Source organism: Temnothorax longispinosus, chromosome 5, assembly GCF_030848805.1.
Source record: "Temnothorax longispinosus isolate EJ_2023e chromosome 5, Tlon_JGU_v1, whole genome shotgun sequence".
Lineage (NCBI taxonomy): Eukaryota > Metazoa > Arthropoda > Insecta > Hymenoptera > Formicidae > Temnothorax > Temnothorax longispinosus.
In genome coordinates, this window is record NC_092362.1 from 6,845,838 (window position 1) to 6,869,667 (window position 23,830).

At 45.3% G+C, this 23,830-nt stretch overlaps 2 protein-coding genes across 23 annotated transcripts in view; one reads left to right on the forward strand and one right to left on the reverse strand.

Moving 5' to 3' along the window:
• The window catches only part of Pmca (plasma membrane calcium-transporting ATPase 2), an 87,564-nt gene that overhangs the window by 54,548 nt on the left and 9,186 nt on the right, over nucleotides 1-23,830 (reverse strand). The gene's annotated exons all lie outside the window — the stretch shown is intronic.
• The window catches only part of LOC139813316 (uncharacterized), a 31,558-nt gene that overhangs the window by 737 nt on the left and 6,991 nt on the right, over nucleotides 1-23,830 (forward strand). The gene's annotated exons all lie outside the window — the stretch shown is intronic.

Below are 23,830 nucleotides of genomic sequence, written 5' to 3' on the forward strand. Positions count from 1 at the left end.
GAGCGGTTCACGTAATCCTCATCCCCGGCGCGCTATTTCGAACCGTATGATAATCAACAGACGTGCCGGATTCCTTTCGCGACGCCGCCGCCGCGCCGCGCGCCGGCGAAGGCGTTCGAGCGCTCTCGCAACTCCTTCCGTCGTGATGTCCTAACTGTGACGTCAAACGACCGAAGGTTGCGAGGGAACGGCAGAAAATAAAAGAAAAAAAGAAAAAAATTAACGCGACGGGAATAATGAGACGTCCCAGGTAGAACAGAAAGTCCTAATGAAGTCAAAATGATGGTAAATGATCTAAAAATCGTCATGACCCCTTATTGTGACTTGCCGTTTTCTACCTGGGATAAAGGGCGACACGCTCGTGCCGGATACGTTCCGGTCGAGACCGAAATTCGCTTCACCTCGGGCGACCGGATGGCGCGATCCGAGGGACCAAAAGCTTCTCCGCATCGATCCCGAAACGAAATTGCGTAAGGAGAAGCAATTTCCCGTTCGCTAACGTTTCCGTCGCTTTTCATTAAAACGGGCGTCGGGCATTTGGCGCGCGCGGGCGCACGCACGCACATACATACACTACACGGACCACGCGTAATTACATTTCGCCGCGCGCATTTCGAGCCGCGAAACCGCGCTAGGGCGACTTTTATAGCGCGATCGCATGACTTGAAATACTTCCAAAATGCATCGCCCCTCGCGGTCACCACGCGTTTTCCTTCCCCCTCCTACTCTCTGTAAAAAAAAAACCAAGTTTCTATAAAACCAAGTTGTCTTTCGAGTTTCGCTTTGAACCGCGCCGAAGGGGTTTTGAAGGGGTTAAACAGAAAATAATCAGCCGTCGAAGCCAAGATCGATACTAACTCGGCAGCCTTGCACCGTAATTATAATGATAACAGATAACGGTCGCGCGCCAACAGATGCCAGGTGAAAAAATACGATTTGTCACGTTGCACGTGAAAAAATGTATTTCATCGTGTCCTCGGCGCGACCAAATCAGCGTGTTATCCAATACGTGCACTGTTAAGTGTTAAAGGATGAAATTTTTAAACCAAATACTCTCTAAACCTAAATCAGTGAAAAGTCACTGAAGTGGCATACTTTAGACTGATATCAGTGAATAGTCATATGCCATTTCAGACTTTTCACTGATTCAGGTTTAGAGAGTACCTTGAGTTAAATAACTTTGAATTTTGTTATTTTTAACTACCATGTGTGTTGAAATTTATTATTTTAACACAAAACAGTATTATTTTAATTTCATTGGTTTAATTAAATTAACGACTGAGTACAAGCAGTGGCGATCTATAGGAATGGTAAAAAATGACTCAATTTAAATACAATTTGACGCTACGAATTTAACAGTAGGCACGCGGCCGGCTCGAAGACCTCTTACGCGTACGATTCGATCATCTGATGACGTTCGTGTCCTACCTTTCTCCGTTACGCGTGTTCGCTCACACACAATGTCTACGTTTACACGTCATCATTAATCGGGTTTGGTAACATCTGTACAATGTTAAATTTAAACCAAATACCTTGAGTTAGATAACATTTTGTTATTTTTGACCACCAACTGTGTGCCGAAATTTATTATTTTAACACAAAACAGTACTATTTTAACTCCATCGGTTAGTTAAATTAACGACATATTGAGTAGGAGTAGTGGCGACCATATAGGAAAGGTTAAAAATTGAGTATAATTTGATCCGATTTGACCCTACGAATTTAACAGCGTAATAGTCATAACTTCTTAAAACGCTGTTCTCGTTTGCACAAGAAGATGTTATTTTATTCCCCATTCGAAAAGATCTTGAAACCTCGTCTTGAGATCTCGTCAGAGAAATACAGCAGATACACTTTTCATAATTTTATCATAAGTTGGCGATGCAAATCATAACAACTCGCTTAGCGTTTACATGTTTCTTTAAAATCGCGGGATTTACAAGTCTGCATCTCTTCGTCAACGAGTGTATAATACAATAACAACTGGCGTTATAAACCCGGATTTAACTGGCGTTTATAAAACATTTTACGCGTCAGTAAGTAATAACTATTAATATTATCAAATCCGATTAAAACGATGACGTGTAAACGTAGCCGATGCGATGCTATAAATACACGGGATCCGCGATCGCGAAAAGGCTACCGGAGGATCGTCTCCGGTTATCTCTCGCGCGGCCGCGACGACGATGGCATTTCGCGCTGGAGGAAAACGACGAGACACGAGACGCCCGGGTCCCGGGAGAGGACCGGTCGTCGCTGCTGGCGTTGTTTCAGCGCCGAGTGACCGCGGCCACGGGAGCGTATCGTCATTAATGCGCCTGCCGAGCTGCGGCGCGCGGCGGGGGGGAATGCGGAGGTCGCGAAATGATGTCACCGCTTACGCACGTTCATCGAATTAGACCCCGCGCGATTTCATTATCCGCGCAGACGGCTCTTAGCTAAACGAGTTTAATCGCTTTTGCATGAGCCGCTCTCATTATTCACCCGCGTACCCAGGCCGTCACGTAACGTTAATCCCGTCCGGGGCGCGACGCCGTTCCTTTTTATTAACTGCACCCGCCGCCGGCGTCGTCGGGTAAGATGAGAAATGTCCCGTCAAACGTCAGATCCGTAAGACCGCCGGAAATTCAACGTTCGCGCGTGTGCGCCGAAGCTCGGAAGTATACATTTCGCGAATATTAATGCGACGACGAAAAGTATTAAAGAAACTCCGAGATGTGCACGGAGAAGTGCCCGGATTCGCGTCTCTCGTCTCGTTCATCGTCAAATCCAATTCGTCGGTCGTCTTCCTTTGCGATAAAAGTTGCAAAATGTCAAGTTGCAAGTTTATGTTACTCCTCCGAAGATGTAGATGTATAGACTTATGAAGGACTCCCAGCAGTTTCGCAGCAGAAATTCTGTCAAATTGACCTCGCGATATTAGTCGACTAGATGAATAATAATTGTCTGATTAAAACAAAATTCATAATATACACGATATATAACTGAATATATTTTAATATATTTTACGATGCTATTTAAATATTGAAATATATTTAATTGCATTATGATGATCATTGATATATGTTATGAGATACTTCTAATTTGCTATAGAATATTCATTTCGAGGTAAAGAAATTTGAGAAAGAAATAAACGAGCTTCGGGAATCCGGTCGCGTTGGTCGATCAATCACTTGATTGCCGAAAAATGTGACTCTCACCTGCCAGCGCGCGAAGAAACGGAGCTGAGGCGCGTTCCACGTTCCACGCGGGCGCAGAATAAATAGTCTCGTGTCACAACTAGTCATCGGACATGATCGCGCTGCGCGAAAGATAGAAGAAATCAACGGGGAATGATTCATGAATGTAAAAGAACGTCCTACGCAAACGTGCTTCTCGCTCACGCGGCGCGTTCTCGGAATTCTGTCGCGTCATACGCGCGGTATATACGATCACAATTTTCCTATCAAAATCCGTGCTCGTCCTTAATGCGCGCGAAACACGCTCGCGGAAGAAACATGGAGGGGGGAGGGGAGAAAAAGGCATGTAAATAAATATTTACGAGGCATCATCTCTGAATATCCGACCGACTCGCCAGCCGAATCGATATAAACGACGCCAAACGCCTCACTAACATTCATTCGCATTCGTGATACGGTCGTTAAGCGAACAACAATATTTTCCTCGAGGATGAAGAATATATTTGTTTAATACTTTCACCGTCGCGTCTCGCATATGCGCGACATTGGGATGATTCATGTGGAAAAAAAAAAGAAAACGCAGCATTCACGCCGACATTGTAAGGCGGATGATGTAAACTCTAAATTTATATACATTACAAACGGATGGCGTAATCGGAGAATAATTTCCCGTATTAATCCAGTAACAAATTTGCGAGAAATAATTTTCAGCTTGCAGTCGCATGCTTCGAAATGTAAGTCGACAGCGTGTTTCAATCTACTACGTTACTTATAATGATCGCCTCTAATGACTGCACGTTTTAGCAATTTTCCAACGACAGAAACAGATAACGAGGCTCGACTAAGATAGGAACGGCTGGCGACTATTCAGCGAAATTTTTCGGGTTTGCTGACTCGTAATCGCGACAGCGTAGGTATTCGCGCAATGCGGCTCTCAACATGCGGCGATTGTGATGAACGACAGAAGGCATCTGTCCCGATGCATCATTCATGCTTCTACCATTCGCTAGGCCTTGATTGCATCACTGTTTTTATTTAACTTCTAAAGAGGCTCCTGTTGAATATGTTAATATCTAAATAGGGAGAGAGAGAGAGAGAAAGAGAAAGAGAGAATCATGAATATATTTTTTCCGATTGTGATATTTTCAGAAGGTAGAATACATGTATATAGACATTTTATGTCACATTTGTCGTAGCACTTAAATATTTTACGTTAATTGCCAGTATTTATCTTTTACAAAAAATAATTGTCTTTTGCAATTGACATTTTTATCTCAATATATCAACAAAACGAGGCTTGAGAGTTCAACCAACGACGTTCATCATTTTTTTTTTGCGCGCGCGTCTCTTGCATAACGCAGAACGGAATTCCGCGAAGGGTTAAGGAATCACCTGTCACTCTCTAATTACCACCCAGTCCGGCATAATTTCCACTCACGTCAGGACTACAATAACGGAGATTATTTTAAGTGCGCTCGCGCGCGTGCTCTAAGACACGAATTCACACTTTTTTTTTACGTTAAAGTCGCGCGAGTATATGTGAAACCCACACGCTATCAGTCGCGCAGTAAGCAACGTAAACGAGCAACGCGAATGAAATAGCATGAGCACGACACTTCAATTATATTCCCGCTAATTATGTGCAGCCTTCGAAAAAACGCGAAGCCGTCATCGCGGAATTTCCACGTAAGTTCTCGCGGTGATAAAACCCGTCTTTTTTTTTTTATCCAAGCACTGATCTCGCGCGAATCGCGAGATTCGCTTTTCCGTGCAGATTTTTTGCGACGTCATCGCGCAACTCGGAGATAAAATGGACCGCGAGCCTGAGAGCGCGAGAGCTCAGGATCGAGTTTGCGTGTAGGTGAACTCATTAAAAGTGGATCTTCGAGTATCTGTTGCAAGAGTTTCCTACGCGCTACACGTGACGTCAGTCCAGTGGAAACATCGAGTTTCTCGGGCGCTTGTGGATTTTTCTAGCTTATTTAACTACGATCGCGCGAACGTGTCGGGCGAGTTGATTCGTTTCTTCGCCTCTCTCTGTTTTTCACTGCGCAAAATCGCGACTTTTATTATACACAACAACGCGGCCGGCCTCGCCACTGGAATACTTTTCGTGATATTCTCCTTCGCACAGATGATATTCTTCGTTAACAATATCGCGTCGCGCTAATCGAGGTCCTCGGCGAGACGCCAAGTTGTCGAAAATTGCCTCGCGGCCGGACTACCGAGCCGGGAAACGGTGAAACACGACACCAGGTATACCGGGAAAGGTAGTAAAATGCAACGTACAATGAGGTAATATAAGCAGCGGAATATAAACAGCGGAAACGAAAATATTTGTCTCGTAACACGAGCCGCGTATCAATGGACTTTTCGCAGGTGTGTTTCTCATTAAAGCAATCTGCTTCAAAGCTTCATCCGAATTGAGTTCACGAAGATTACCGCGATTCTCACGAGCCATTAATCCACTTAATTCACTTCACTTAAAAGGATGGGAAGATTAGGATAATACGAGCGCCAGGGATCGGCAGACGGTACCGCGGTACCGATGCGTAGTCGAATCGTATCGCGTGATGTGATACGGCTACTTGTTCGATGTCACGCACGATAAGACATCACGCATCAAGCCGGCCGGTCAATTCGGACGTCCACGCTCTCCTTACTTATTCATTTCTTGACGTATGTAATATTTTGCATGTCTCATTAGGCGGGCCCGGCCCTATATATCGATCGCGCTTATTACCTGGCCTATCGAGCCGCACGTTGCACGCACGCGAGCATTCAGACGGAGCGAGGAACGCGTCGCCTCACGTGCAATATCTTCGATGACCGACCCGGCCGGCCTCTCTACGATTCCACGTGGGACTTGCGGCGGACAGTGGCGGATGCCGTCCGTCGGAACACTTCCGCTGTGTCCGTATAATCACCAGCCGCGACACATGCAGGGACGTACGTAGTCGTAACCGCGCACGATCTCTCATCCGGAGGCGACCGTTGACATTGAAGTGATCCATCGCGAAATATCACTTTACGGTAATTCGCCATTGCGCTCGTTTTGCGTATGTCTTTAGGACATTACAGAGATATTTTAAACATAAATGCAAAACATTTTTTCTTCTTTGTGGAAATCTAATATTTTCCTGGCTGTTGGACCAGCGATTACTCCGATTATTACGACGGTTATTCCGAACGGTCAAAAAACGATAAAAGTAAAAAGGGTACTGCCGACTTTTTGGCTCTCAGATGACAATTTTCCAAGTTTCCGGAGACTAAAATCTTTTTCGTATTATCTGGCACTTTCCTGGAACTTCTAGACAGCGCTTCGAAAGTTCCATTGAAAAGTATTGCGAGAAGTATTCAAATCAATTTTGATTAAAATGAAAAAGTTATTACCAATATCTATATAAACGAAAACGCAAAGTTGACAATTCTAATAATATTCCCTAATAATATCTTTTGACAAAATAAATATCTTTTAATTTAATTACTTATAATAATAAATGAAGCATATGAAATCTTACATTACTAATTAAAAGATATGCCATTTTCATTCGGTTAGATCTTGGTAGCCTAATAATATTTCTGTGTATACTTTTCCCATTAATTATTTTTAATCTATTAATTATTTATCTTTATAATTACTTTATACTTATCTCTACTTCTTTCTCTGTCTCTCTTTCTCTATCTATCTATTATCTTTATCTCTCCTTCTCGCCGTAGCGGGCATTAACTGTGTCGACGCATTGTTGCTGGTCAACGCACGCGTGCCGATCGCCAGCCAAGGGTGGAGCCCCCCCCCCCCGCCCTGTTGCCCCTCTCGGCCTCTCGCCGTGCGCGCACGTGTAACGTAATCGCCGATAATATACGCACCGGCGCGCCTCTTTTACGTGCCGAGATACGAGGCAACGTAGAGCACGGGAGCATAGCTCTCGCGTGCTATCGGATTCTGCGGTGCCGGACTCTGCGGTGTTTGTCAGCCCGTCGGAAAATTCGTGCGGTGTGTGGTGTTGCGGAAAATTGTTTCACCAACCCCGGTGACCGACATCGACGGCGCCGGCCGGCGGCCTGACTCATCTCTGTCGCGGAAACGGCCGGCGGAATCGCCGTTTGTTTTCGCGAAATTTCGCTGTTTGTACAACGCGAGATCTTAAAACGCACGCGAAAAACACGGAGCGTCTACTCATTCCCGTTTTTTTTAAGTAAATAAATAATCAAGAATATATTCTCTCTCCTCTCTTTCTCTTTCTCGCGCGATTTTGAGCCTTTAAACGATTCATTTCCTCTTTCCAGAAGTGAAGTTTGAAAATTAAGACAAAAGACGAGATCAGCCGTTAGCAGCGTAAATTTAATCAATTTTGCGCGGATCTTCGCACGTCACGACGTCGTTTGCCAGGATCGTTTCGGATAATGATCAAGGTTGCATAGTGTTCTCTCCCTAGCTTCCCCGCTCGTCCTACTAAGACGTATTCAGGAAGAAGCGATTTCAATCGATCCGCTCGTTTTTTCCGTTTCTCTCTCTCCTCGGGACGGTGATTGCTCCCGTAATGATATAAGCTTCTCGTGGAAATAGTACAATTTTATCATGCCGATAAAGAGAAGGAAGAGGGAAGCAAAATTGGGGAGAGACCGTAACGCGTAAGACAAAGAGAGTGTTCAGATAAAACTGCATTATCTCTCCCATTCTTCTTCCCCTTCCCCCTTGCCCCACCGTCATGATCCCTCGAGAGATATTTCGGCTGCGTCTACTGACGTCAGACACGGAAAATCGTATATAATGCGAACGCACGCTGCGTGTAATTGAGATACTTGAGATGAGAACGATACAAGGAGAGACAGATGAGTTATAGCTGTATACGCGTATAAGATTATTTCCTAGAAGGATCGAAATGAGGAGAGAATTACCGGCGTCCGTGTCGAACCGAGGAATTCAATTTGGCATTTTCAAAGCGTGCTGAAATCTTAATTAGGCCATTACGTCATTCCCCGATCGAAGAGGTACGTGGTCTCTCGAAACTCGCTTGATTCGTTGGATTAAACCAGAAGACCTTCACCGTGTATGTCATACACGGATTCGCGAGACGGCAGTGTATCAAGCAATTTTCCGAGAAGAGCGAGGGAGAGATATTTTAGAATTCGCTGGAAAACGCGAATCGATACTTTTAACGCGTATCTGGATATTTCGAAATTGTTAAATAATGACTGTTTTTAAAAAACACCCGGAGTGATAAATAGATATCGAGAAGAAACAAGAGATTAATTAGAACGACGTGCGTTTAGCTATATATTAAAAAAAAGTAGATGACGTTAATATTTCCGTAAAATCGCCCGACACGAGAAGTGTAATTGAGAATATTCAACACGATATGAGTGAATCATCGCAGGATTAATCGTGCTCTTCGATCCTGTAGAATGTCGAGCGTTCCGTGTAAACCATCGCGTAAAAATGTCGACGGCTCACCGCGCGTGTTAACGGCGGTGGATGCATTTCGCGGAACAGCAAAAGACAAAGTAATTCCATTTAGCAGGCTCGCTCGTGATTAAAAATAGCGTCGCGGTGTCTTCGTGCACGCGGCTCCGACTCTCTCTTTCTCGAACTGGCGCACCCATTCGTGCGCCATTTGTACACAGGGTGCCCCAGAAATCCCATTCTTAATTTTAATGGTGCGACCCGCGCGCAAAAGAGCAACATTTGCCGTCGCGTGTTCAGCGTTTTGTAAATCACGACGATAAATTGATATTATTCCGTATTTCTTGTTGCACGTAATTGTTACGAGCATCTCGAGGGTGCAAGAACCTCTGAACGTTCTAAATGCAAGTTCTGAATACAGAATATTAAGAATTATCCAGAATTATGCAAAATATTAAAAATTATTGTACTTTTTTCAAACGCAGTCTTGATTTTGTACGGAAAGACACGAATAAATGGAACTTGGCGAACGCAACAAAAAGAAAAAATATATACACGTTATCCAATTGATATATTAAAGTGTTTGCACCTGCGGTACGTTATGAAAACAAGAAGAAGCTAGTCATACGTGATAATAGTATACGTCATTCTGTACTAATAAGATCGTAGCGTAACGATAGCGTAATCGCGTAATACGATTTTAATTAAATTATAAAATAATCGCGATAAAAACCTGTCACATTTCATTACGCAAAGATCTTAATGTAGTTTTATCTCGTTTACATCGACTTATCGCGGTAACATCGCGCTACCCGTTATCGGACATCGCTCAATAGGCCGAACTTACCGATCGTAATCGCCGAATTATTTTTTCGACGCCCGAAAGTAAGGTCCCGGACCGGACGTTCAATTGTCGCGTTTATTAAAGCGTGTATAAAATATGAGAGGCTCGCGCGAACCGCGGTTTGATAAGGCGGTTCTACGAGTTTTTAAAGTTGCGTTATCACCTCAAGCGTTTCCCAAACTTATATACTTGTCTTATCCTAAGTAAAAATCTCTACATAATTCAGTTTAATTTCAGCTCGCAGTTAGAATTTAATCTAATCGTTCGTAGACGAGACTAACTTTCCCAATTTGTATATATTTAACAGCCCTTCGTTCCGGAACAAAAATGAATAATAAATACAGAAGTAAGTTTCATTTCGTCTCCCGCGAGCCCGATTCGGGCACACTTGTTTGTATATTTATCCGCTGTTCGTGTACTTGTATTCTTATATGCGCGTATATTTAGATGCCGTTTTGACATTTCATAAGAGCTGCAGTCGCCGCATAGCGCTTTAATCTCCATTCTTACGTCACGATCCGTCCGTCCATGAATCGTCATCGACGGCACTCATTTCCCGTGACTAATTGCGGCCGTAAACTCCGCGGAGTACCTACAGTCGTCGTCGCGCTTTATAATCATTAACGAAACATCTGTGCAATTTACGAATCCATGATGCGGTTCCACACCGTCCGTCTTTCACGGGACCGCAACGACACCGCGCGAAACGTCGATTATTCATATAAAGATTCGAAAGTGTGTTTATGGGTCACCCGGTGTGGAGGGCGACGGTGTGCGATTAATATTAATTAATTAAGCGCCGCCGACGCCGCGCGCGGCGCCATTTATCAGGAAACGAAGCGTGTAATTCTCAACGGTTTTACGCACGCGGCCAATAATTTATTTACCGAGACTAATGCTTGCGCGAAGATTGGACTCGCGATTCCGGGTCGAGCTCCGGGATCGCTCGCGTCGTCATAATGATTGACAATTAAAGTCCCGACGTAAATGCTGCTGACGTAGGCCCGCGAGTCCCCGCTATAGCGATCTATTTCGATCAACGATCCAGAATCATTCTTCCCTATCGTGTACACTTAATTGTGCGTAGATCCAATTTGCATCGTATTATTATGTTACGACCTCAATTGCGTTAATTAAAACGTAATGGAGTAGTAAAAGCACAAATTATACTCTACAAGGTATACATATATCTGGATTTATCGATAAGCTTGGGGGACACAAGCGCGCTGTATGTTATCATATTATTAATAAAAAAAAGTTTTATTTATTATTACGAAATGTATATAAAAAACACGTGGCTGTATATTGAAAAGAGAGAGAGAGAGAGAGACCGCCTTGCTCGTAGAAAGGGTTGTAGTAGAGGTACTGTGTAGAACGCCAGTCATCGATCTACACTACTGATCTATGCGCGTTGACCTACACTACTGCAGCTTCGAAAATTAGGTCAGGACATTTCCAATTTGCATACAGATGTGAGATACAGTATCATGGATCGGAAGAAAAATGTCCATTAATAATAGTTAATGCTTTGAAGCAAGGTAGAAAGGCAGCCCTTACCAAACTTGAGCGATATATTATATGAAATAAAGAGGCTGCGCACAAATGTGCATTAATAATAATTAAACGTGAGTGAACGAGTAATCCTTGAGCGTTGTTTTTTAATTCGTTAATTAATTTTTGACACGCAGATAGATGAAGCAAATAAATTTCATTTAACGAATGTTACTATTTAACGCGTATACATAAATTCTTTACGCTTTACTCATTCATAAAATACCGATCTCGCTTCGCTGATACACAAACGGTTTGGAGTTACGGTCTAGAAATGCACTGTAGTTTTACAATTTGCAGAATATACCGTATCCTTCCCGCATATCTCGCCCGTTTTATTTTTGACGATGAAACTCATTAACATCCCAGAGCTGCGTATTTCGCCGATAGAACAGAACGTTTGAATTCCCCGATTTGGCCGACGAATGACTGAGAAACGGTATTCACGCGAATTGTTAACAAGCGTAAAATGATTATGATCAGTTGGGATCTCTCGACACGGTAATTCGAACACGATAATCGCAAATTTGTGGTTAAATTGGCGATGTTTAAGAACTGGAAATCTCTCTATTTCTCTCCGGGATAGAGGCGGGCGGGCGGCATGTGAAAACGACCTTCCTCCGCGCAATTGCGAGCGCGAGCTGCCTGTCTGCCCGAATAAGATAAAAAGCTTGACAGATATCTCGAGATACCGTCGCACCGCGTGCTCCGATAACGCGTCAAAATAATTGTCATGTAAACCTCTCGGCTGTCGTAAGACGCGATCTGACGTCAATCGCTCGTGCGTCTGTTTGCAAAACCGACGGCGTTTGCAACCGGGACGCCACGTAACGGTATCCGATGCTGGTTTCGAGGGAAATCGAAAACACCTATAATTTCGATGAGCTCTCGGATTCCCGCAGCCCGATGCCCGTGGCCGACACGCGAAAGCGATCCCTGGTGTTTTTCCCGCGACAGGAGACGCGACGCCCGCCGAGCGTATTTCTGCGCCTGCCGAGCACCGTAATCGAAATTCTGCTCCCCGTAACCGTTTCCGTTCCCCGATGGCTATATATTTTCAATGTCAACATCGAAATCAATAATTTATGACTACCGGTAAATATCAATAATCATAAACTGACATTCATGAAGTTTGATACTCGTGAAAAAGGCGCAAAATAGACTTGACATTATTCAGGCTGTGTGCAATCGTTTTTTTTTTTTTTAATATATATTCAGGCTTGCTTGAAGCACATTGTCATTTTTTATCGGGCGCTACAATCTTTGAGAACACTTTTTCCACTCAACCCATTGAATAAATGTCTCGTAATGAGAAGTTCGATATTGCATCATATAAAAGCGTCGATCGATCCCTTTTCGAGATTGACGTTAGATTGACGTTCGTATTTGCAAACTACGGAGAAAAAATCGAGGGAGAAAAGAGAAAGAAAGGGAGAGGGAGAGAGAGAGAGAGAGAGAGAGAAATCTTGCTTCGAAAATGAATCAGCGTTATCTGCTACGGGAAATGCAAACGAACCGCTTATCATGGCTCGCGTGCGGCAATCCTACACGCGAACGGATTCTTTCCGCGGGACGAACGCGGAGATATTGGGAACTACTTCGTAATAATCGTTGGCAGAGAAATTGCTGTGCGCTGCATGAATGCACATATCCGTTGTATTCATAATAGCAGAGTTTGCGGGAGTAAAGAATCATAAAGGGAATACAAGACCGCCTGTTCACCTTTCAGTCTTTCGCTTCGATAATTTAAAAAAAAAAAAAAAAAAAAAATCTCGTACGTTACAATCTGGAAAATACAGGAGCGCGAGTGCAGGTAAAATAAAAAATTTTAGATAGCGCCTTTGCGATAATTCATTATCTTATCGCAAATTATACAATACAACAGAGCCTATAATGCATTCATGGAGCAAGTGTAGTTGATCTTTGTAAATTCGCTTTTTTTTTCGCGGAACAACAATTCGGCCTGTATACCGTTTAATTTGTCCCGCGGCATCTCCGGCTAGCGCGCGCGACAGAAATCCGTCATGTGTCCGATCTTGACGAATCCGTCATCATCGCCTATCATTTCCAAAAGACGATGGATGGACTGACTATCCGCGACGCGATAACGACGCGGCTCTGACTGCCGACGCACACGATTCATCACGGAAAAATAATTGCGTGGAACGTTATTGCCTCGCGGTGGAATTGCATCGCGTGTCAGCGACGGCGAAATTATGCAACGACCGCGACGGGGCGGGAGAGACGATCGTACTTGAAATGCATCGCGCCGATCTCTGGCGTGCGCGATTCTTCTCACACATCAGAGGTTTTTCGCGGGTATATACATCCGATTGGCATTCGCGACTCGACCGAGGAACGCGTCACGATTTTCAATCACGAATGACGATCGATGGCGTAAGCGACGCGAGAGATTACGAAAGATTACAGGAACATTGGCCGATGACTATACGCGGTGTTATAATCGAGAAAACGCGTTGGCGAACGGGTTTCGCGATCTCCGTCGGAAATCAGTGTCGGAGCGATTTCTTTCCACGCCCGTGGCAAAACCGACCGTGTTGCCTAATAATGATAAATAAAAATAATCACTATATTGATGATGAATGAAATAGCAATGAATAATTATGTGAGCTCTTAATTTTTTTTATTTCTATTTATATAACGTTTTATTTTCGCGCTCAATGCAAATTTAATACGTCTTTATTTTCAATGTCACTGACTCACAATCAGAACCTTCGATAGTTTCGGGAAATCGAAAATTAAAGTTAATATAAGGCCCTTATTCGTCCACGGCAAACGCGAAGCGTCGAAGTAGCGCGTTGAGTAGCGGCGTTCAAATTAAGCGATATACGACGATTCTACGATAAGACGCGTCGCGGTTTTTTAAAAAGCAACGACGCAGTGTTAACGATGTAAGTATGTAACCGATATCGGATCGATTGACCCGAATCCCGACGGTGGAAAGGGGATAAATAATAGTCGCGACCTGATTCTACGATAATTCCTATCGAGAGCGACGGCGTCGGCATCCGCGGCCCTTGTTTCTCATCGACGGAACACCTTATTGCGCGAGGCAACCACACACACACACACAAACATATCGATTAATCCTTTAAAAGGTCATGTCAATATAACGGCAGAAAATGCAATATGCATTGACACGACGCGCGGCTCGTGGCTTGACAAAGAACGCGGAATATACACCTCGATCTCATTATACTCCGACAACGACAGTCGGGCGCGAATAAAAGTCTATCTCGATCGTTTTAACGTCAGCAGCCCAGTAATCGCGAAATTGCTACGCGCGCGCGTACAATTTTGATTTATTTAACATCGCGTGCATACAGGTAGAGTACTTTACGCTGCTGCACCGATACAATGTGTTTAATCCCGCTAATACAAAGCCCGATGCATCAAATTGCACAAAAACGTCCACGACACGAAATTCGACCACAAATTCCGTAACCGTGAGAATTTCGCGGCGATAAAAGTCACTTGAGGTCGCGGTCAAATCCTCACTCCTCCCGAGAGGGACAGGGAGGAGGTGTCAATGCGAAAACGTAATGCGAAACGTCGGGCAAAAATATTCGCGCGTAAGAAAAAGTCGCTCGTATCGTTCTGACGGTTCTTCAATGTCGGCATTCTAATTCTATCTTCTATCTCGTGTGCCATCAAAGTCAGCGTTTTACTCGCGAAAGCGTGGCACGCAATAACAAAATAATATTTGTGTACACAGAAAACAATGCAATTTAGCCTTGAGCACCGAGCGTTGGAGGCTTCTCATCTCTCTCGCATATGAGGACTATACATCACTGACGGTGTCAAAAGCATATCTTCGCGCTATATGCCCGAGCGTCGATGCGGCTAAATTTACCGAAACACTCGCAGATCGCAGACGCGAAGCGATGTAGATGTCAGAAAAATAGCTCCGAATAAAAAAAAAGAAAAAAGACCCGAGGGGGAAAAAACATCATACGACGAAAGAGACGCTACTGAACAGAAGAGAAAAATCAAACGCTCCAGCCAAGGCCAATATTTCTCGGATGGTGCGGAAAGATTATATCTCAAACTCGATATACGCGCGGCGCGGCGGAGAAACATCGTTTATCATTTTAGCGTTTATTTCATTAAGTAATCAATAGCGTTTTTCCCTCAAACGCAATTCATTTGTGAATAACAGGAGAAAAAAATTAATGGGCGCGAAGTGTTGAAAATGTGTTCTCGGGCTGCTTAGATCATCTCGGACTTTCAGTCGGGGCTTCGTGATAATCGATAAACGTGACGGATAAAAACGTGGGCGCCGCACGATTAACGGACTTTTATCGTGCCACCGTAATCTTTTCTACACAACGCGCTCTTTGCGCGGATGCCTTTTAATCGGGCGCACATAGTAGGTACAACAATGTGTGTACGTTAACAGTTAACGCGAGATCCTGCCGGCACAGCATCGGCTCTTCCCTATTTTTACACGCATCCAGCCACGACGTGTAAAAGTGAAGGATATAAATAACTTCACCTATTTACATGTTACATTGGATTACATGCGCATGTGTATCGGTAGGTACAATAGTGCGAAAAAACCCCGGACGAGAATAACTTACGAACGAGGTAAATTATCAGCTTTTAAAAGTTCTAATACCGAGGAGGAAAAAAAATTTATGGATATATACATCAATCCCGCGCCACTTTACAAGAAGGCCGAGATTAACAAGGAATGAGCTACCACCAGGAGAGGAAGAAAAAAGGGGGGCGGAAGAGAGGGCGGAAAGAGAAGAAGAGAAGAAGAGAATGTGGAGAAGGAGAAGAAATTTCAGATATGATATAGCTTCGCGATATTTAAATAGGCTCGCGGCGACACGCACGCATTGCGTGAAATTAATTTCTATTTTCAGAGACGGCCGGAACGTGTGAAGAATTTAGAGCGCGGGGTATACGTAATTCCGAGGCAAAACCAAGGCGCGCGCGAGCGAGAAGGAGAGGATCTCGAATCGCGAATGAGCGGGGAGAACGAATGTCGTCGGTGCGAAAAGAACGGGGGAGACGGCCAGTGTCAAAGGGTCGCGACACAATCGAGATAATTGCTCGTGCGTGATGAGCGGCGAGAAAAATGCATATTAACGTCGCTAAAATCAGCGCTGATGGCTATTTTATTTGTATCATTATGCGAGGACAAATTGCGCATAATGTCGCAGTACACACATCGCGGCCATTTATAAGGATCAATTTATTTTTTATCTTCCTACCTCGTTTTATTAAGTTAATTCCGATTTAATGATCCAGGTTGAATCGAAGCGCACGCACAGCTCTCGTTCAACTTTCACGATGATTATAACAGCCACGGGAAAATGATTTATTTACGCTCGAGATATTCCGCGAGGGAACTTGTAAATCCGTATTCGTATCCCCATATCTTACAGATTGAAAACAAAGCCCTGGCATATCATTATAATCCGTACATATCCGTATTTTGATAAGAAAATATCATGATACGATACGGTACGATACAAATCTGGGCCCGGCTTAAAAGAATTCCTTTTTGCAAATTCGGAAAGACGAACGATAACGACGATCGATCGATCGCATCGACAGGCTCGACGTTACTGCCAGAATGGATCGAGTGAATCAGCTGGACGCGTTAGCCGAGGGACTAATTGATTCGGGTTAAGTACATTGTATTTTATCCACGTGCTCGATATATCAGATTACGAAGACAAAGTGTAAACACAATCAACCGACGAGCGAAAAGGCTGGTGCAAACTAAATTGAGAGATCGACCGAGATTCACGCTTTATCGCTCGACTCTCCCCCTCCTGTCCTCTTTATACTGGGCGCTTCGCTCCTATTGATAATAAAGAGATTTTCGACGAATTTTCGGTGAATTTGTTTTCTCGAAGGATGTTTCCGTATTACCGATTTTTCGCTGCTTAAATTTGAGTATCGTTCAAACTTGCCTTCAAACTAAAATCCCGTTACGGCGGTAAGTCAATTTGAGATATAAGCGAAGTATAAGCTGTTGCCTGATTCGGTAGAAAGTTTCGCTCCCGGATCGCTTATAACTCGGAAACTATTAGCATCTCGATTTTAGAATTTTCGTCCATCCCTTCAATCGAACGGCCATTAGGACGGTGGAACCAGGATACCCTGGTCGGTGTGACACGAGGAAGCTCTATCGCGCTGGAGATGTAATAATAATTTAATGGCGAGTCGCGCGTCGGCAATTTATAGACGCGGATGTAATTCTTGCTTAAGCACGAGACAGATCGGCGGGAGCGGCCGGCCCGGCTTCATCTTCGGCGGGGTGTGATCGATTCAGTCACCGATCAATTATTCAGCGTTTCGTTCGAAATTGAAGTTCCACGTCGGCCTTCGCGGGTATTAACTTCGATTAAGGTCCCTCCCCGAAGCGAGCACACCGCGGACGGCAAAATAGACGGTATTATTAGTAACAGGATTAAAATAGCGGACGATTACACCGCCGTTGCCTTGATCCGGGCGAATTTTGTCGTCGCCATAAATCTCGAGAAACTCGGTGACTTTTTAACCCGATTGTAGACGATGGCATAAAAAGGTGATGATTTACACGATTTTATGTAAAATTGTATGAAGAATATTTCGCGAAAAAAATTATATCCAGAACAGCATCGAAATTAAATCATAATTATCGCAATTTTTTTCGTTTACAGTGAGAAATAACAATATTTATCTGATTGTTATCGCGTCTACGATCCCGCAAGAATAATCGCGATTGTCGTTGAAACCACGATCGAGATTTCTCGAGGAAAGAAAGTTGTCGATGTCTGAAGCCAGGTCCAGACTTGTATCGTATCACGATATTTTCTTATCAAAATACGGATATGTGGATTATAATGATATGCCAAGGCTTTGTTTTCAATCTGTGAGATACGCGATACAAATACGGATTGAAAACAAGGCCTTGGCGTATTATTATAACCAACATTTCCGTATTTTGATAAGAAAATATCATGATATGGTATACGGTGATACGGTACAAGTCTGGACGCGGCTTAATGGGATTATGGGAGCGCACTGAGCACAGCACCGCCGATTCGCATACAATAGCGATGCGTAATCGCATGAACGGTACAATGGCAAGACGTATACGACAACGATCGCTTGGCGATGAAAGGAGGAGCGAATAACGTACACGCGCGCATGCAGCCGGTGTGTGTTAAATACTTTTAACGCAATTCCTAACGCGCCGCAACTGCGCTAACAACCGCAGCTCATTAACAAGTTTGTCATCCGTGACTGAACGTGTTAAACCACGTCCATTAACCCCTCGGAAAGCGGAAGCGTGCCGTTCTGTGAAAACACGAAGGAATCCTACCTACGGATATCGATTTGAACTCGCGAAGATACGTACAGGATGCTCCAAAACTACAGGATGCGTTCCGCCGCGAAAGACCTTCGGCTCCGATACGAAATCGATGGAAACGGACATCCCATGGTCTCCGGGGACACCCGGTGTATTTCGCTTGTTTTTTTTTTCGTCGGAATACAAGCGAACGCAAACTCCGCTATGAGGTATATGCGTGTATTTTTGTCGCTCTTATTGGATATTAAATATCCTATGAGGCGACGACTTCGATATCAGTTCGTAAGGAAAGGTCAAGGCAAAATGTGAAACGTTCTAACAATAATTAATGCGCGTTTCGACATGCGCCCCGTGCAGAATGTGCGTGTTTCATGCGCGAGGGCAAAATTTTCAATCCCAAGCGGCATCGGGAAACGAGAAGCTTTTTCGCGCGATCGTTTCTTCGCGAGCACGTCGAACGCCGGTAATTACCGATCGCTGTGACCCGTTTCGTCGCGTTGGAAGGAAGCGATTCATCATCCGAGAAATATTTTTCAACCAGCGCGATAAATGGATTTTCAAGACGTTTCAATATAATCGAGCCATTTCACGAACGCGTTCCGCGGATGGCACGTTGCCCTTTTCAAGACAGAGTCTTTTGAAGCTGCATGAATTTTTGTTTCAATTATCTTCGTACAGATGAAAACGATATAAAAGCTCGTATAAAAGTCTTTTGAATATTTCGGAATCGCTCTGTGTAACTTAAACGTATAAATAATTGCGAAAATAAAAGGTAATTGCGTGAGCGGTGGATCCTCGTCGCAAAATACTGCGGCTCGTTCGCCTTTCATTAACTGTTTTTCGCTCGGAGACCGCGGTCGTTACTAAATGATTTAACCAGTAAATTGACGTAATTAAAACAAGTACGTCCAGTCGCGATGAACGCCGGATGCGAAAGAGTTAAATGAACGCGGCCGGTGAGTCGCGTTTCCATCGTGCGGCTTGTTTGTTTTAATGTTGTTCGCGATGATCGCGATGTTTCGATGCGGGGGGGAAGGGGGACGGAACGGGGGACACGCAGATCGAGTCGTCAAGTTATGCCGTAAATTCGGAGTACCAGTCGACCGTATGGAAATTACGGGGGAAGTATCCGCGGTATTTTTAACCGTTTATCGTCTGGTGTTCATCGCGGATCAACGAGACGAAAAATTTGACTAGGTGGTAGATACGTAACTTTTAATACTCGCAGGGGTGCACGGGGGGAGGGGGCAGGGTCTGGTACGTGTACGTATCTCGTCGGGGATTAAAAATAACTAAGACACGTGTAATATGCTCTTCCACTGTTTGGCGGCTAGAAATACACACACAGTCGCGCCGCGCCGATGAGGCACCCGGCTCTTCCTTCTCTCTCTCTCTCTCTCTCTCTCTCTCTCTCTCTCTCTCTCTCTCTCTCTCTCTGTCTTTCTCTCTTTTTTCTCCTAAACTTTCTCGAGCGCGACTTGTGCGGTTTATTCATCCGCGAGTAAATATCGAACCCCCTATGTATGAACGGCCATATATATAGAGACCATATCGGGTGTCCCGGGACTACCCCAGAGTATATTTTCAGTGGTAGAAAATGGAGACGGGAGAAATGACAACTCTTAAAGCTATTAAGAACTGTTTCGGGACCATTGAGTATCGAGGGCTGAAAGGTATTGACGAAACAAGAATGCACTATATACTTATAACAGACGATTGACATTTTTCGCGGATGGATAGCTTATAGGAAAACTTATTTCTCAGTCAGCCTTAACCGGACATTAAATTCGTCTGACACGACGTACGCTCGAACATTTTTTTTCTCGAGGATATTCGCGGTATTGAACGTGCGTCGCGCGCTGAATCGTATCCAAAAAATTGACTTTCAGAGTCGCGAGTTGGCTCGTTTCACGACGTGTGTTCGCGTGCATCGCGCCTTTGCGGCGTGTGTTACAAATAATAGTCACAACTTGGCGGACGATATAAACGTTATTCGATTTATTTATAACCGTTAGATATGTCATACGGTTCGTAATATATTTTTAACCAGTTCACAGCCCGATAACGGAAAGAGATTGCCAAGTGTGTTATTTATAAGCCGCGACCAAAGACAGGAGGAACAATTCGCCCGTATGTGAAATTCTCCATCGAAACGGACAGGCATCTCCGCGAATATACGTATATGTATACGCTATACGCACGAGGAGATATGTACCCCGAAATACGCACTTTGTGAACGGAGAATAGAAGAGCGTGAATTATTAACCGGCTTCCCGATAACACATTAGCTTTCTGCATCGGGGATACGCGGCCTACGCACGTGTGCCTCAAAAGATACGGCAAATCATGAGCTTTTACGCGGAAATACCTACACGAATTAAAATCGACTCTCTATGCAACCAAGAATAATAATAACAATTTATGTTCAGTAAAATAGGAATGGTCCGTTGCGTTTCTAGCAAAGTCCAACGCGTTCGACAATGTATCAAATATTAATTAAAAAATATCGAGTAATCCCGAGTTCGAGGAGAATAATCGGCTGCCAAATGACGGAAGTGTCCAGCATCGATTAATCGATGGATCAAAGACAGCGCCCGCCCGTCCCTGCTCCGTTTGCCTTCCACGAGAGGCGCGTGTCTGACAACGACCGTCTATTTCTACTTGCAGCGCTACGCTCGGCTTTCTATCTCCCGGGAACGAGGCATGAGCCGCGGTTTAGAGTCTTACGCCGCAATTCTACATCCTATAAACAACCGCCGGGAACACTTGACGGTAGTCGTTATCCCGGCGATGTTATTAACCCTTAATCGGTCTTCGTATATCTTGGCATGCGTCCCAGCAAAAAACATTTTCAACCCGCTCTTTCGCCGTGACAGTTTGGCAAAACGAGCGGCTGGGTGCGCTACGAAAAGTTTACCCTGTCTAATTTTACAGCTTCCTATATTTCACGATCCTATTTCAATTTGGGGGAAAAAAAAAGACCGAAGCATATTATTAAAGATATCAAAAAAGGACAAGCGTAAGAAACGTGTTTGGATAATGCACGAGATTATATACGTCTCATGTAGATATTATTTCGTTGCGAAAAATCAATTTCTATTCTCGTATTCCTCGAGATATTCGTGCGAGATGTAACGATAGCGTCAATGTTAACATTAGCCGGGAATTCTACAAAGGCAGAAGTTTAAATACTAGCCGACTGGATATGAATCAGTATTTCTGTAGCTCACAAACTTTCCTCACCTTAATATGCAAATTTATTACTCTTTTTCAAGTAACAAGTCGCATTTCCAGCGCTAAGAGGTCCAAATGTGAGAGAACAAGCGAGGTCAAGGAATAAGAGAGAAGAAAGAGAGAATCCTCCCCCCTTTTTCTTTCTCCCTCGCGTCACCCCTGTCTCTCTCTCTCTCTCTCTCTCTCTCCGCGACCATTTATATTTCCACCAGCCACCATCTATCATTACGAGTGTCAAAATTTTTGCTTGACAGGGCCCAAGAGAGATCCATTTCGCCCAAGAAAAAACCGCCCGCGTTACTCGGCGGCTTTTACGTCGAGACGCACTCGGTGATGTTCAAGTTTCATCAACAGCGGGGCGTACGATAATCCGCCAAACATTTTGATGCTCCGCGACGGGCGGAAAAATAAACGGGCGACCGCATCTCCCCCGCGTTAACACGCCGCCGCGCCGCACGCTTCCTAGCTAAATCGCCGCGCCGCGGCCGACGAGAGGAGCAAAGACGCGCGTGCGGTCGGACGGTGCGGAGCGGTTCAATACCAAATTCCGACCGTCGTCGGCAGCACCGAAATAACTTAACGGCCCCCCCTCCCCCCGTATTCGGCATTTCCTATCCGGCGCGGAACGCATTTTTCCCCCCGGTTCCTCGTCGTCGTCGTCGTCGTCGTCATGGTTGTCGTCGCGCGGGCGACGCGACGGTTTCGCACGTGCGTAATTATTAGCGACCCTCTATCGATTCGTTTCGGGCCGGTTTCGTCGTCATGACGAGCGAGCGTACGAGCGGGCGAACGAGCGAGCGGACGAGCGGCTGGCTGTCAAAGGTTGGGTATATTTCCTCGGCAAGTGAGTCTAGGTCACCCGTATACCGGGTCGATACCACGAAAGCGGGACAAAGGCGAGTCTTCGACTGTGCCTCACGCGTATTACAGTCGGAGCTGACCAGAAGCTGGTGGCTCGCGCCGCACGGCGAGCGGGAAAAGAGTTCGGGTCTCCGGTCTCACCTCGCTCTTTCCGGAATGAGAGAGAGAGAGAGAGGAGGGAGGGGCGGAAGGGGAGAAGCCACTCTCGAGAGACCTTCGCACCCTCGCGGAGGGATGCCACCGGAAACCAATAAGAGACCTCATCGTGCATTGCACGCGACGCAAAGGCGTGGAGGACCGGATCGCGCCCACGTGAGACACGCGATACGCGCGTGCGAATTAGCCAACGTCGACGAGGCTGATCCCTTTCGCGAAAGAGATCTGCACCTCGAGGACCCGCGGGTTCAGCGTGGAGGCCGATCGCGGGGTCGTCCGAGCGTTCCCTCGACCAGACGAACGCTGTCAACGTTAGCGAATTTCGAGTCTCGCGCTATCAAGATTGTACAGAGAGGAAATGTCGATATTACGCACTCTTCCTATGTAAAACCGCGAATGGAAAATTTCTAAAACATAGCGTATCGATTAACTTTCTCTCTCTCTCTCTCCCTCTCTCTCTCTCTCTCTCTCTCTCTTCTAGCGTTCACGTTTGCGCCGCGTGACCAGTCGAGGTTTCGGGAGGATTCGAAGGCATAAGAGTGCTCCATCGTCCGTCACTCACATAGAAAGATCTCGTTGGGATTACGAGCTCTGGGCGTCCGAGCCAGGCGACGTTATATACACACCGGGCGTAAATGTGTAGGATAATGGACATGACGAGAATCGCGACGCGAGTGCAGCGAACGGAATTTCGCGAGTTTCAGAAGTCGCCAGCGGCATGACTCGTGGCGGTCGCCACACACGACCGGTTTACATCCCTAATCGAAAGTTGGTTTCCCTCGACAATGCGCCTGCTCGATCCCGGGGCACGCGTCATGCAGGAGACTCTCTCTCTCTCTCTCTCTCTCTCTCTCTCTCTCTCTCTCTCTCCCCCCCCCCTCTTTCTCTCCATCTGCCTCTCTTTCTTTCTCTCTCTCTTTTTCTCTCTCCGTCCCTCTTCTCTCGCTCCCTCTCAGGGTCCGCTGGCAGGTCTGCTGGCACTCCCGAAATAATGTTCGGAAGAACGGCACAACACACAGGGGAGAGGAACAGCGAGGTAGCGGGGGGAGAGACGAGTGCCGAGGGGAGCAGACGGTGATATCCAGAGGAGGAAGATGAGAAAAGGAGAGCGGAACAAGAAACGCCCGGATCGAGCGCGTTACATAATTTTCGTAACTCCACGGAGAAGCGGAGAGGGCGATGCGAGACGGTGGGGATGGGGAGTGGACGATGGTCTACGACGAGGAGCTTCCCCCGAGGTGCCTCGTGCGAGAGCGAGAGAG